We start from the raw sequence: 14203 nt of genomic DNA, 5'->3' as shown, positions 1-14203 counted from the left end.
AAATGTTAGAGGAACAGAGGACAATAAAAAGACCCAAATCTTATCTGCGTCTTCTGTTTTTCCCTGTGTGCTGTGAAACTGCACCCCAGTATCTCACCAGCCATGGCAGCTCACTGAGGTGGAATGAGCATCTTTGGAAGGCCTCTCCTTCACTGCCTCAGGCGCTCTTGGCTCGTCCAAGCTGTAGCTGTAAGGAAGGACCGTGAGATGCCATCCTGGTTTCCAAAGGATAGAAGATGAACCACCAGAGACACATTTGAATGACTTTGAGGCTGGCTGACTGTGCAAGGAATACTGCAGTCAACATAAGATACCAATCAACTTGGTTTTCTAAAATCACAGTCAGATGCAAGAAGCCAACAGCAAGCTGAGAACATTGAGTGTCTCTTGTTTTAGGTAATCAGAGCAGTGGAGGAAAGCCTCCATTTTTCTTGCTGCTTCTGACTAGATGTCTGTAGCACTTCTCCTCTCAGCGTACTGGTAGAGTCTTAAGGAACCTCTCAGCTCTTCCAACACCAAGCATTGCCACATCCCTGCTGAAGCATCTAGTGCTGATTGCCCAATGTGGTGCCACTCTCTGCCTCTCTTTAGCTTGATTAAGAAAGTGAAAGAGAGAGCTCCTTTCCACAGCCTCTTCATTATGGCATACTGTGTGGTGCCCTGAAATAACACCTTTTTGTGTAGGTCTAATTGGCCAATGTAGAGCAGCTGCTATCGGCTCCTTCGAGTACTTGCACAGAACACTGGATGGGCACACTTGTAATTTATCACATCAGACTCATTTTCCTTTAGATGGTATTGGTTCTGCCTTTCCTATTCCAGGGAGTCATTATTCTGCTTGGATTTTCCTTGTTTATACATGGCTTGCTTGCTGTCCCCAGCTCTGGAAAAATGACAAAAGGAAAAAATGAAAGAGCCACCACCTCAAACTGGTTTGCATTCATCAGGGCTGCCTGCCATTTGCAGGGACCAGCAGATGTCAGCCTAAACTGAAAAATGGAAACAAAATCCTGTATCATAGTGTTAGTATCTCCCCTGCCAGATGGGAGCTGTACACCGCATGGCAGGAGTGGTTAGCCAGCAGTGGTTTAAAATTCAGTGCTGGAACAAGTACGGTTAAGCTGCATGCACCCAGAGTGTATTTTGATTATAGAGCTTAATTGCATCATAGATCAATGATAGTTTAATTAATGAGGATTGATTTTGTTAATTCAAGCAGTTCAAAAGGCCCTGATGAAGCTTCAGTTCATTTAACAGTATCTGACTTAAGCTTTGCTCATGCTATCAGAAGATAAATGACTGTATATAAACTCACACCTTCACACCCCTTCGTGTGTTTATTTCAGCATCTGTCACCAACTGCGAGTTACATTTATATGCAAAGCATTAGTTGGGCAGGATACAGCACTGCTTTTTCAGCACTTCAGATTCAGTAACAAAAGCATCCCATGATTATTTGCACATGCACACTCACTGATTCTTCCTACAGTTTATTTTTGCCAAATCCCTGCCTTTCCTAATAGGTAATTGCTGTGCTCATATTCAACAGCAATGTGGCAGTCAGAAATGCTGTGTTGGAAGGAAAAAAGGATGGGCAAGTCTGCTCAAGACATAGTTCATATAGACTATGACTTATCAGCTGTGGCACACAAACCTGACACCCAGGACAAGCAACTACAGCACTAAGTTTCCAAGAACCTCATTGGACTCTTTCTTGAAAGTGCAGATCACAAAGCCAGGGTTTACACAAAATTCTCAATCTCTACTCAAAGCTACCTTTTCCCTCCAGTCCAGCCCACGCATATTTCCACCCTTGATTCTTTAGGCAATAGATTTGAGAGTTAGAAAATCAGACAACTAAAATCCAAACAAACAAACAAAAAATCCAAGTTCATTATTTTAATGCAAATATAATGCATTTTTGTGAGGATTCTCACCCAAAATGTGGAGGTGATTTCCTGAAAATAGCCAAGAGAAAGGGAGGGACTGGTTTGTCAGATTTGAACAGGCTGCTTTATAGGAAAAGTCTTGGTACACTCACCTAATTCACACTTATTTTTTGCTTCTTTCTCCGTCTCCTGCTGAATCTGCTAAATGCAGTCAATATTGATGCCACTCTTGATTAGTTCATGATGAGCCAAATGTGCACAGGAGGCACCTTGCTGCAACCTCTGCACTTTACAGCCAGAGTAGACTTTAGTCACCAAAACCAGGCAATCAGTGAACACTGGTCTTCACTTGGGTTTTACCTCTAATCCCATGCATGTCCTGTATCACTTGCAATGGAGTTGAAGGAAGGAATAGAATCACAGAACATCTCAAACTGGGAGGGAGCCTTGTACTGATCTTGTTAAAACTCAAGAAAATATTTCTTTTCCTGCAGAAACCTAGTGAATGAGGAAGAATTCACCATGTGACAAGACCCACCAACTACACAGAGATGCTGGAATTTTTCTAGATGGAACTAAATTTGTCAGGAATGTTAATCTCCCTGAGGGTAGGAAAGCTTTGCAGAAGGACCTGGACAGGCTGGATCAATGGGCTGAGGCCAGCCATTCAAAGTTTAACAAGGCCAAGTGCCCAGCCTCCATGGGCCCCAGGGAGTTTCACCTTTTTTCCCTAAGCTTTATCTTCAAGGAAACCCCTTTTTTGTTTGCATGTTTGTTTGTTTGTTTTTCCTGCTCCACATCCCCTCAGGCATCCCTTGCTTTCCTATTTCATGTAACACAAGCTATAAAGCATGGATCAGTAGGAATGGAAACAAGTAGCAGTGATCTGTAAAAGGTTTCTATAGGGCAGGATGAGGACAAATTCATCTGGCTTAAAAAAAAAATCTGACAAGTATCTGGAACAGAAAGATACTTCAATTGTCTTTCTTGCTCTTTGCTTTGTCTTGCTCATCAGTTGGACTCATTTCCCCTTTCCTGAGAAGACCTGAATATATTTTGAAGCACACTTTGAGCTGAGCATTAGCCCTCTGAAAACACACATATTCCATGCATGCTGGGTGATGAATTACTGCCCACCATAGTTTTTCCTGCTATTATCCTGCTTTTTTTTCCTCCACTTTTCTTTCCTGTTTCAATGTCTTTTGTCCAGTATTATTTTTCCTTTGTTGCTTTCTGCTTTTCAATTCTGAATGCTCTCCTCCACAGCACATCAGCCTTCAGCTCACACCTCATCTTTTTCTCTAAATGCTGACTTTTCTCACTCAGGTGACATACTCCATACTTTCTTTCATCATTATCAGGGTGTATCTCACAACTTGGCTTTTAAAGGTGGTGGATTTTTTTGCCATACATTCTCAACACAATGTCTCCTTTTCTCTCTTTCCCACTTTCATTTCCTGGCTTGGATCCTACCGTGCAGCTACCTGTTAGGAAGCAGAGAGTGGGAGCCTCTGGGGAACAGACTGTGTGATGTTCTTCTGCTCAGCACTAAGAGTCGTGGGCAGGTGGTGAGCAGCTCAGCACGTCACGAGTACAAATGTACTAGACTGGCAGCAACCACAACTCCTTAAGGGGCTTGGATCTTGTAGAAGACAGAAACTGGAAATCTGAAACAGAGCCACATGGCTACTTAAGGAACACAAGTGAACTCTTGACAGTGTAATTATACTCACTGAAGCACTGAAAAATAATTGCTATCCTTAAGAATTTAGCTGCTTGTTTTACTCTTAATGGGGAAAATTGGTTTGAATGCTATTGGTACAAAGGAAGGGAGGGGACATGATGCTTTCCTTTTGTTCTTACTTAGTTTCTCCTTAAGCCTTGAATTGTTACTCTTCCGTATATTCTGCACAATACAATAATTATCACATTAGCTGCTGTAAATCCCAGACTCATTCCCTATGGTCAGATAAAAGGACCATGAGGACTCGTGTGCAACAAAGACTGTTAATTTGGAGGCCTTTAAACTTTCAGGAATATCTGGCAATTCATCTAAAACTGGCAACATGCAAGTATCAGAGGAGTCTCCAAAGCAAAACATCACCATTTCCTGGAAAATCAGAGCAGTTCAACAATCAGGATAGTTTTCTGGAGGAACTGGGTTCACAGCCCCTAGGAGAATGGAGGGAAGATTTGTGGCTTCAAAATGTGCAATTTAGAGCTTCTAGCTTCAAGGAGAAACAGTCTGGTAGTGCAAGGGTCTGTGAAAACCCAGAGGTTCTGAAAAAGAGTTGCAACTGTTTCTGTAAAAGCATTTTTGTATCTGTATACTTAAGCAAAGCCTCTTTGAATTTTAAAGTCCTTAGCTTCAAATGGTTAGGGGACTTTGGAAGAATACAGAGTTTCAAGCTAACTGTTAGAAATTCTGTGACAAATATTGCCTCCAACAATAAATTGCCAGACATCAAAGCTATCCCCTGAAGAGAGGAAAAGAGAATCATTCGATGTATTTTAAATCATTTTTTGAATCATAGGATCATAGAATCAATGAGGTTGGAAGAGACCTCCAAGCTCAGCCAGTCGAACCTATCCCCCAGCCCTATCCAGTCAACCAGACCATGGCACTAAGTGCCTCATCCAGGCTTTCCTTGAACCCCTCCAGGCACGGTGCCTCCACCACCTCCCTGGGCAGCCCATTCCAATGCCAATCACTCTCTCTGTGAAGAACTTCCTCCTAACATCCAGCCTATAGTTCAAAATGTATAAAGCCATGTACGACACCAGATCAGGAGCTAGAGCCTCGGTGGTTAGCAGTAAGCACAGCTTTGCTGAAGTAAGGAGTCTCTAAGCTGTCGTGAGCTCTGGCTGTTTGTGGCACTTTCTGGTTCCATCTAAAAATTGTCCACAGTGCTCTTAGGCCAAGTGTCCTCAAGTTGGGCATGAAAGCCCAGGCTGATGAAATGGAAAGTTCAGTTGCAATCCTTGTGTCATGGGAACAAATCTGCCAGAGAAGTGGGGAACAGAAAGCTGCTCTGTTGCAGCCTTGAATGGAAGCTATGCCAAAAGGAGAGTTTCACTTTTTAGGGCCCCTGAGAATCAGCTGCTGAGAGGTGACTGAATCAGTATGTTCCCAGACCAGACTCAAGACAGCTGGGAGGGAACACAGCATGTTTGTAAAGTTCATAAGACAAAACGTACCAGTGACAACACATCCCTGAAAACAAGCACAAAAGTGTGCTGAGGTGGAAGAGACAAAGACATTGTCCCCACAGTCCCCTTTACACTCCTGGGTTATAGAATTAACAGGATTTGAAAGCAAATTCCCAAGCACTTGATAAACAAACCAGTGAATCATCAGCATAACAATGATGGTGGAAATCATGTTGTGTGCTGCTGTACAGGGTTAACCCTCCAGGGGGAGTGACCTTGAACCTGACCCTAGGTGGGCTTGACCCCTCCCCAGGGGTGGGTCTGAACACTAACAGGTGATGGTTAGCTCACTGCCCCTTCCTGTCTAAAGAGCCATAAAAGCAGGGGGACTGCCTGTTCTCTCCTTCTGTGCTCCCTGCCTCCCTGCTTACCAGCATCACCATCCTGTTCCTGGTTCTCTTTGTTTTACCACGTGGCCATCACCCACGAGGCAGACAAGGTCACTGCCATCAAAAATCTGGTTGTATTTACACGTTTTGTATTTGTTTTCCCTTCCCTATACCTTTTTAACTTCCCCACTTCAGATACCTTTTTAATTTATTGTTAAACTTTTCTTATTTTTTTTTTTAATTTCCAGATTGGAGTGAGATTCTTTATTTGGGTGTGCTTACCTTCCCTCTCTCCACATCTAATTTTCTTTCTTTTGGGAAAGAAGGGGGTTCTATCACATATATTTGAGCCTCTGGGAATTTAAATTTGAACCAAGACAATTAATTTGGCACCTCAACGTGAGGCTAGGTAGAAAATAATTATTTCAGACAAGATTTGGAAGTTAAAAATGTATGTTCTGAGAGTTTTAATAATTCAAACAATTGGATTGCTATTTTGGTCCTGGATTTTAAAGTTCATAACGTATCATGTTTTCTGGATAATGATTGATATGGTTTGGGAATATTCTAAGAATTTTCCTGTGCGGGTGTATGCATATTTTCTGGATTCTGTTGGAAATCTAACCATTTCTTGTAATGCCTCTGAAACATGGAACAACTCTGAGAATGTACGCTGGGACATAGAAGGTCCAGATATTTTGGGGGGAAAATGGTACTTCCTAGCAAGATTTTCATTGTGTTAAAATTTGATTCAGGGAGGTTTTATTCCCTTTTTTTGCCTGGACCATGTGCAAGCCACATTTGTCTGCAGCCATTAGGACTTTTGGGAAAGAGATAAGCAGGGGGAGGGGTGGTCTGCCTGGTACCTGGCACTGATGTGGCTGTAGCCGTGGGGGCACTTGGACTGGCCCAGTGGGTCATGATGTGCTGATCTCTGCCCCGAGCTCCAGCCCAGGTCCTGCCCCAAGCTCTGCCCTGAGCACAACCCCCACAGACAACGATTTCTGACACTCTCGTTCTTGTCCCTGTGACTACCAGCAGAACTAAGTTACAAAAGATGAGACCTTTCCCAGACACGGATCCAATGGTAGGAAGCTCTGTGGGAAAGAGCACCCCTCAGCAACGTGCACCAGATGGGAATGGATCTGACAGCGATGTGGTAATGATCACTTCTATGCCCAGAAAGGAAATCAGGCTAACGCGGCAGGAGTACGCCAGAGCCAATGGCAATCTCTTTTAGCCTGACTCTTGAGCTGCTGGGGTGGAGGAGAAGAAACCATGGATTTATATTAGAGGGAAGATAAGCAGCTGGGGTCCTTGTTGAGGGATGGGGGTGTGGATAAAGAGCTGGGGAGGCTGGATGGCACACACACATTTTGAGACAGACTCCTCACAGCTGTGAGACATGGATACCCCTCCAAGGATGACATGATCTTCCACCTTCTTAAGTGGGCAAATATGGAACAGGGGATCATGTACCAAAGGCAAATGGCTGTGCAAGAGATAATCTATGGAAATGGCTAACTGCCTCTGGATCCAGATGAGGTCCCTGTGAAACCAGCCCTCTTAAAGAAATTGACCCAAGGTGCCCCTTTCACATACGCACACACGCACTGGGAGGGCTGCTCTTGGGCAGAGACATGAACAATCTTCCAATCTTCTGGGAATTTGTTAATGACCTGAGGCTGTTTGAAGACAGTGTCTCTAGAATGGCCTTGATATCAGTTCTGGAAGCCCTTACCAAAGAGATGAATGAGCTTAAGGCCTCTGTCTCTGAACTGCACAAGACAGAGGACGATTGCTCTTCACCTTCTGAATGGGTACAGGTCTCAGCTGTTAGAAACGCAGACTGCCCTACTCCCCCTCCTCCTCGTAGGAGACCAGTCTAAGCCAGACAGGTGACACCTAGGGGCTCACTGTGGAGAACACTGTGTGAACATGGGGAAAACATGGACAATACCAATGGGCCCAAGACAGGTCCCTGGACATACCCATGGATGCCATAGCTCAGGTTATCCATGACTGTGACATCTGTGCCGCCATAAAGCAAGCTAAGCGCATGAAGCCTTTGTGGTACAGGGGACGGTGGCCAAAATACAAGTATGGGGAGGCCTGTCAGATGGATTACATCACTCTGCCTTGGTCTCACAGTGGCAAACAGTGTGTGCTAACCATGGTGGAGGGAAGCACTGGGTGGCTGGAAACCTACCCAGTACCTCATGCTACTGCCTGTAACACCATTCTGGGTCTGCAGAGTCACATCCTGTGGAGACACGGTACCCCAGAGAGAATAGAGTCAGACAATGGGACCCATTTCAAGAGCAACCTCATAAGCAACTGGGCAAAAGAACATGGGATAGAATGGGTTTACTGCATCCCATAATATCCACAAGCTGCAGGAAAGATTGAGTGACACAATGGCCACCCTGAAAGCTATGAGGGGGTGGAACTTTCAAACACTGGGAGAAGCACCTTGCAGAAGCCACCTGGCTGGTTAACAGCAGGGGATCAGTCAACAGAGCTGGTCCTGCTCAGTCTGCCCTACTGCCCATAGCTGAGGGAGATGGAGTTCCTGTAGTCTGTGAAAGGAATCTACTGGGGAAAACTGTGTGGGTTGCTCCTGCTTCTGGGGGCAAACCTATCAAAGGGGTGGTATCTGCAGAGGGTCCTAGTCACACATACTGGGTAATGCTTGAAACGGGTACTATCGAGTGTGTTCCCCAGAGAAACCTCACTCTAGCTGAAAAGGTCTAAATCTCAGAGTTGGTTCCAAGTAACCTTGTGTCATAGTTGTATAATAATTGTATAATAGTTTCTAAGTGGTTGTATGTTGTTTTTGTAGTTACACCCTCATCACAACACGTCCAGCAGAATCCACACCACACAAACAGCTATCCAGAGGGATTCTACAGCATCGCATCACAACAGAACACACAGCATCCAACAGAACCTATGCCACACAAGCAGTGATCCAGAGGAGTTCTACATCATGACAACAAGGTGTCCAGCAGAACCCTGCACCTGATTTTCCCTGATGCCCTACAGGGAAAGACTGTTCCTGATTTCCCTCCAGAGGATGTCTACAACCATCTCACCTACACCTGTTCCCCTGATGCCCTACAGCAAAAGACTGTTCCTGATGTTTCCTGCCAGAGGGAAAAGACTTTTTCCTGAGTTTCCCACAAGAACTGTTCCTGTTTCCCTGATTCTTCCTCCATTTTCCTGTCCTGCTCACACCTCACTTCACCAACCTGCACCGGAGAAGCTCATTGCCTTGGGATGCAGCCGGAAACAAAGAAGGACTTAAGAACTCTTAATGCATGGACACATTTTTCTGTCTTTGGAAAAAGAGACTGTTTTCAGGAAGGTGGAAACAGTCTAAAGAAGGGGTGGAATGTACAGGGTTAACCCTCCAGGGGGAGTGACCTTGAACCTGACCCTAGGTGGGCTTGACCTCTCCCCAGGGGTGGGTCTGAACACTAACAGGTGATGGTCAGGCCACTGCCCCTTCCTGTCTAAAGGTCCATAAAAGCAGGGGGAACTTCCTGTTCTCTCCTTCTGTGCTCCCTGCCTTCCTGCTTACCACCATCACCATCCTGTTCCTGGTTCTCTTTGTTTTACTACGTGGCCATTACCCACGAGGCTGACAAGGTCACTGCCATCAAAAATCTGGTTGTATTTACACATTTTGTATTTGTTTTCCCTTCTCTATACCTTTCTAACTTCCTTACTTCAGTGCTAGGGTTTGAGCAGGGCTGAGTAACTGAGCACACTTAGGTCATTCTGATAAGGAGGCACAGCTGCAGGAAAGTGGCCTTGGGAAGCTAGGAGAGAAGCTGAGAAAGTTCTGAGCTTTGCGAGGAGGGCAGGCTGCTCAGCCCTGGGAATCACAAAATATTGTGGATAAGGATTAAAAAAACAAAAAACAAAAAAAAGGAGAGAGAAGAGGAAAACTCAAAAATCATGGAATGAATGTGCTTGGGTTTGTTTGATGGATATCAGCTTGTTATGTGCACAAGATTTTTGGCAGTGAGCTCAGACTGCTGTGCAGAGAAATGTGTATGAGATATGGTTTGTGTGTAGGTTTTGGTCACGCTTTGAGTTAGGTATTTCATTTGACCTCTGTTATTAGGGCCAAACCCACTCACTGGCAAATATGAGGAACAACTGTTTTGTTAGCAATGTTTAAAATGCTGTGTTTGGTATCTTTTTGTGAAGAGCCCTGCAAAAGATGAGAAACACTGCCTTAATTTTAAAACAAAAAGAGGAATTGTGGGAGTTAAGTCTATATGGATGGAGTCTGAATGTGCAGGGCTGTGACACCCACAAGTCCATTTGTCAGCCATGGATACTGTTACACTGTAGTTAGATCTAGGGTATCTCTTTTGTCTCATATTCAGAAATTAGTAGCTCTTAAGCATAATAGACAACAGACACAGGTCATAGCAAGGGAGTGCAGCGAAAACATCAAAACTCCTGCAATTATAGAGTGAGTCCAGAACAGTGGGAGTCTGAGGAAAAGATACTGGCCCACTAGGTGAGCACAATGGAAAGCCAGGCTGAATCAGGGCTCTCATTTTTTCACCTGTGGGGACAGAGTTTGGCCTGATATTCCTTCACATCTAAGGAATATAGTAGTTTAGGGTGTCTTTCTCTGTTAACTCCAAATACATCTACGATTCTACAGCATCGCTTACCGCACAGAGCCCAGTCAAAAATGTAGCGTACATGCGTGCTTCTGTGACGGGGATGATCATCTGGAGTTTTGGTCTTTTGAACAGCGATTCACTGCCAGTTTCATAGCACCAGGGGTAGCAGCCAGAAAAGCTTTGGGGTTGTTAGATAAGCTTAACTATTGGCTTGCTAAACAAACTAATGCTACTATCAAAGCTCTGTGGGGTTTGTTATTAGATGTTGACAGCATTTGACATGCGACTTTGCAAAACGGGGCTGCCATTGACCTTCTGCCTCTAGCACAAGGCCACGGGGGTGAAGATTTCGAGGAACCTATCTGATCATCCAGAATTGAGACATGCCAGCATCCAGCACTTGAAAGATGGTGTATTAAGACTCAAGAAAGAAGGTAGATGGAATTGGCTTGACAAGATCCTTAGAGACTGGGGACTAGCAGGATGGCTTAGAAGCCTGGTTGATATGACTGTATACATCATTGTATATTTACCATATGTAGCAAGATGTGCGTGAGGTATGATCAGAGGCATAATATCTGCAATATTTAAAAGAAAGGGGGAGATGCTGGGGTTTGAGCAGGGCTGAGTAACTGAGCAGACTTAGGTCATTCTGATAAGGAGGCACAGCTACAGAAAAGTGGCCTTGGGAGGCTAGTAGAGAAGCTGAGAAAGTTCTGAGATGTGCAAGGAGGGCAGGCTGGTCAGCCTTGGGAATGAGAAAATGTTGTGGCTAGCTGCACAAAGGGCGATTAAGTAGGGTAGTTGGTCAGGTCTGCCTCTATATGTATGGACAGCCCACTCTCTGCTATGTAAGCCTATCAGAAGTACATGCCCCTGTACTGAACTCCACAGTATAAGCATCACACTTAGCTTCAATAAACAGATTGACCACCTATGTACCACACTGGTATGAGCCTGTCTTCCCCACTCCAGTGCAGCCTAAGTGAGGCCAACTCAGCACTTCAGATACCTTTCTAATTTATTGTTAAACTCTTCTTTTTTTCAACTTCTAAATCGGAGTGAGATTCTTTATTTGGGTGTGCTTGCCTTTCCTCTCTCTACATCTAATTTTCTTTCTTTTGGGAAAGAAGCGGGGAAGAGGGAAGGGCACTGTAAAGAATTGTTATTGGCTCTATCAAATATATTTGAGTTTCTGGGAATTTAAACTAGAACCAAGGCAGCTGCCTGCTCCAAAGAAATGTAGAGTATCAGAGCAGCATGGATACAAACACCAAGATCTTGAGAGATTTCAGTGTATCTGGAGTGAAACAGCAGGAAATAAAAGCAAGTAAAAAGCACAAAACTGTGTGGGATTCACTACAGAAAGATCTAAATACTGTGGGAGTATTGACTGTTTCAGAGGTAAAGTGTCAGGCCTGAGAGGTAGGTCCAACAACATCAGCACTTGCAGCATGCTGTTCTCAGTGCACAGGAGCTGCTTTGATTCCACAGAGGTTAGTCACCAGGCTAGCAAAAGATCAAAACTCAGACAAACAGTTCTCATTAAAGGTGTTACCTGGGAAGCAGCTTCATACCCAAGCTGTCATTCCCAGCACTTTTGAAAAGTAGCAGTAGTGGCGATGAAAGGTTGTGCCAGGACAGTCCTTTTGCACCAGACGTCGTTATTTTAGCCAACAGCTGGTAAGTAAGGGTTAGCCACTTTACAAAGACAACAGCATAATTCATCATAGGTAACACTTCATCCTGAGATGACTGATCCACCTTAACACTTGGTTAGGCTTAGGAGCAAGTTGCCAGCATTCAGTAGTTTTGGTCACACTCTTCCTAGATGGCAAAAAGACACAAAGAGCACTCTGGTCACAAGCTGCAAGACTCACGATCACAGGTGAGAGCAGCTTGGAGGTGAAAAGGTGTAAACATAACAGGAGACCATCAAGAAAACTTGATGTGAGTGGAACACTAGCTCTTAGCCTGCCAGTGTTCAGGCACTTCTACTTCTCTGATACTTCACCCTTTTAAATGCCTACTACCAATGTAATTTTCCCTCTGTCAAACACATGACACATTCCAACACCACTGCAGTACAGCTCCTGCCATGCACGTGTGCCCCAGCCAGCCCTCTGCCAGCAGACGGAAAGGCCATGCGCCTGAATCACACGGCCTGAGAAGGGAAGCGCACAGCCCCGAGCCTGCGTAAGCTTGACAACAGAAGGCTGAGAGGGGATCTGATCAGTGTTTATAAGTATCTGAGGGTTGGGGAGCAAGATGAAGGTGCCAAGCTCTTTTTGGTGCTGCCCAGGGATAGGACAAGGAACAACAGGTACAAGGCAGAGCACAGGAGGTTCCACTTCAACATGAGGAGCCACTTCTCCACAGTATGGGTGACAGAACAATGGAGCAGGCTGCTCAGAGAGGTTGTGGAGTTTTCTTCTCTTGATAACTTCAAAACTGTCCTGGACATGTTCCCGTGTAGCCTGGCCTAGGTGATCCTGCTTTGGCAGAGGGACTGGACTTGAACATCCCTGAAAGTCCCTTCCAACCCCTAACAGTCTGTAATTTTGTGATTCTAAGAACTTTACACTAACTCTGCCACTAGCACTGCTTTCTGGGTGCAGGAAAAAGGCACTTCCTCCCTCCTGCGTGTTCAAGATAGCAGAACTAAAGGGCTGCAAAACGAATTCCTTATTTAAAGCTTCCCTCAACATATTCTGGAAAATTGTTGGGTCTTTTTTACTAACATTTTTAAAAGTTTGTCTGGGAATTTTTAACTGCAAAATGTAATGTCATTATTTTCTTAAATGTATTTTTTAATACATTTACTTGGTTCTCATTTAGATAAGGATTCAATTTTTTCCATAGTAACATAATGCAAGAGTGCCCTCAGAACTTCAGGCAGCTGACATCAGGTAATTTGGCAGGAGATAGTTCACTTGTTAACTTTACTTTTCCCAGTTCCCATAAGCCAAGGGAAGCTCTGTATATACACATCAATGCACAGGCTGGAGTTACCTTTGTGAGTAACACCCTAGTCTTTATTTCATTCTTGGAGATGGCACAATAAGAGCTGAAATCCTCTAGGATGCCCTGAATGTCCCTAGTTTAATCATCTCCTTCCCAGTAACAAAGCAAGTACACTGTTCAGGCCCACTGAAGTTTTGCTCCTCTCATCAGTAGCATCCCTGGGATGTTTCGTAAGTTGCAGGATTCTTTGCTCTGTACCTCCCTTCCCTTTCAGGTGAACACCAAGACTTTACTTGTGTTTAAATGCTTTCATTGTAAAATCTGATTTTACAGATCCATACGGCTTGTCATTCACACTCTGTCTTCAGCAAACAGGAAGCCTTTCTCATCAGCACAGAAGAGAACTTTAGCCTGATTCTCAGCAGTGTTAGAAAGCTCTAGAAGCCTGTCCTATGCACCAGGCAATGAATTCTCCTAGCTCTCAGCTAAGTCTCCCTGCACTCTGTTTATTTTTCTCTGGTTTTAACTGTCTTCTACCTTCATATATTTGAACCTGCTCCTAATTCTGCTTCAAATACTAGATCAAGGTCTACCTGCTGGCTACAACCTGCTGCTGGGTAGCACTGCTGGGCAACCAGCAGTATGTTAACCCAAAAGGATCTCCAAGTGCTCTTATTGTTGTAAAAAAAATATTTGGAGATTATTTTCCTCTGTCAGTACAGAGCCTTTGATGTGCCTGTGTTATCTCATTAGCATTCACTGGGAAAATTTGCAGATGTTTGCAGACTGTTTATGTTGTTGCTTGTAAGGTACATCAAACAAGCAAAAGGGTAAATGTTTGTTTTATCTTATGCTAGGTACAAGCAGGGCCTGGTTATTTCCCTGGGTTATGCACCTGTGTCTTCCTTCACAGTTATTTAAGCACATGAACTCCCTTTGGGGATAATGGCCATGTGTACTAATTAAGGCAAAGTCCAAACCTGTGCAAACAAGATAAGGCCACAAATGGAAGGGTGGATCTAGATTTGCACTTTCTGCTCTAGAAGGTAGGAGTTCCTCATATCTCTCCTTGTATTTCTGTTTACTTCACACAAGAAATTCAGCATGGTAGGGGCTGATCTTTAGCACTTTTTGGCCAAGATAGGTGGTATTTAACACATTG

The sequence above is a fragment of the Pogoniulus pusillus genome, chromosome 9 (assembly GCF_015220805.1).
Source record: "Pogoniulus pusillus isolate bPogPus1 chromosome 9, bPogPus1.pri, whole genome shotgun sequence".
Taxonomy (NCBI): Eukaryota; Metazoa; Chordata; class Aves; order Piciformes; family Lybiidae; genus Pogoniulus; species Pogoniulus pusillus.
Note: the sequence above shows the minus strand (reverse complement) of the source record.